The sequence below is a fragment of the Carassius gibelio genome, chromosome A10 (assembly GCF_023724105.1).
Source record: "Carassius gibelio isolate Cgi1373 ecotype wild population from Czech Republic chromosome A10, carGib1.2-hapl.c, whole genome shotgun sequence".
NCBI lineage: Eukaryota > Metazoa > Chordata > Actinopteri > Cypriniformes > Cyprinidae > Carassius > Carassius gibelio.
In genome coordinates this window covers 16,468,719-16,470,884 of record NC_068380.1, presented here as the reverse complement: position 1 = coordinate 16,470,884, position 2,166 = coordinate 16,468,719, and the positions used below count along the sequence as shown (strand labels likewise).

At 40.5% G+C, this 2,166-nt stretch overlaps 1 long non-coding RNA gene across 1 annotated transcript; it reads left to right on the top strand.

The window, feature by feature from the left end:
- Positions 1-276: 276 nt before the first annotated feature.
- On the top strand, positions 277-1,505 carry LOC128021373 (uncharacterized). Its single transcript, XR_008185533.1, has 3 exons — positions 277-544; positions 779-832; positions 1,382-1,505. It is a non-coding gene; the product is annotated as an uncharacterized LOC128021373 (long non-coding RNA).
- Positions 1,506-2,166: the final 661 nt, after the last annotated feature.

Genomic DNA, 2,166 nt, shown 5'->3' with positions numbered 1-2,166 from the left:
AAATTCAGATTAAACACCCACCTCTTTAACCTGGCTTTACATAACACACTAACACATTTCCATTATTCAAATCTGTGAAAGGATTTTTAGACTGCTTTTTAGGCTCTTTTTGCCTGCCTCATCTCTACACAGTTCCAACGCATCTGGCAGGTAAAGATCTCTGTTTATTTAGTTCAGGGGTGTCCAAGCCTTTACCTGGTGGGCCACTAACCTGCAGAGTTCAACTCCAATCCTTGGGGCTGGTTAAAACTAAACTCTACAGGACAATGGCCCAGGAGCAGGATTGGACACACCTGATTTATTCTATAAGACTAGTATCTGTTTGAGAGGTGTTAATACAAAGTGTCATGGTGTGTTCAGGTTGTGGTGGGAGAACCATGGAGTGTTCACCACCAAACAAAAAGAATCACTGGCCTCTGTGTCACTAGCCCGCATAATCTGTGACAACACTGGAATCAGCAGAGTTCCCAACGATCCTTTCCGCTTCACCAGTCCTTCCGATTTTATCAACTGTGAGGATATCCCAGCGCTTGGATTGAAACCGGTAAGGCACCAGAGTAAAAGAGCTCTTCAATGTATATGTGCTACATGATCATACTGTACATACATCTTCTTCCTCTGACTGCAATTTTCTGCCTAAGCTTCTTACTACCGTTGTTTGTACTTGCAGAGTACCTAATTTTGATAGTATAGTTTCGGGCATCATTCACATTTAAAAATATTATTCCAAACAGTTTAGCTTATTACAAACATATAACATCTATTAATTTCCGCTCAGATACAGACCTCTTCCAAGGACCTCGGGGAGCCAGAGGACCTCCGGGGAAACCTGGTAAGCCAGTCATACATAAAAAATGCCCTCTAGATTTAGCAAAAACACAAAGCCAAACTCACTTTTTTTTTTTATTAATATTATCATTTAAGCCACATAACGGAACTAATCAATGGAGCAAAAACTACAACTTTACAGCAAAAAGTTACTGTAACAATTAAACCTTCATAATCATCGGGAAGAAGGAGGCGGGAACCGGCGGACAATCAAATAAGATTTAATAATGACAAAATAAAGACAAAACAGCGCGTCAGCCACTCACGGACGACTGACACGCACAAATAAAAACCAAACACAACTAAAACCCAGGCCTGGTCCTCTCTCGCCCCTGTCACTGTCGTTGCTCCAGTTTTATATCCCTCCATCTCCTCCTTGGGACTCGAGACCGGTGGGTCGAGCAGGTGTCACTCATTTACAATAACTCCACTGACCTTGCTCCTGTTCCCACATCTCTCGGCCCTGCCCCACTCATCACAGTTATGTATTAAGAATTTTATCAAAACCACTTAACAATTATTTGTAATATTCTCAAATATTTAATTTTTCCAGGTCCACAAGGTGTAGCTAGCCCCCCTGGCTCTCCAGGACCTCCCATTAATACCACAGGACAACAGTCTGCCTTCTTTGCTTATGTTGGCACCATCATTCGTGTCTCTGCTAAGGTTGTTGTGTTCAGTTAGGTCCTTTACTTTGGCCACTGTGACCTTAAAGAAAAATGATGCTGTACAGCTAACTGCTGAAATAATCAACATATCAACTGCAAGATCATTTGCTGAAAGGAATGTGGTGCTGTGTGTGGATAGAGGTTTCTAAGGGTGCTAATGGTATAAGCAAATCCAGCTATTTCTCTGGCCATATTCTTTTCCCTGTTTAAGGAAACTATTACTTTTAATGCATTGCCTTTAACCTTTCACAAACCTTTTTGTGCTGTTGTCTTATTAATAAAATATGACAACATTAGCTATGAAAATTTAAGGTTTCAGTTGTGTTTTAATTTACAGTTTTACATAAATGATTCATCATTTAGCAACAGTGAAATACACTCACCTAAAGGATTATAAGGAACACCTGTTCAATTTCTCATTAATGCAATTATCTAATCAACCAATCACATGGCAGTTGCTCCATTGCATTTAGGGTTGTGGTCCTGAAGACAATCTCCTGAACTCCAAACTGAATGTCAGAATGGGAAGGAAAGGTGATTTAAGCAATTTTGAGCGTGGCATATTTGTAGGTGCCAGACGGGCCGGTCTGAGTATTTCACAATCTGCTCAGTTACTGGGATTTTTACACACAACCATTTCTAGTGTTTACAAAGAATGGTGTGAAAAGGG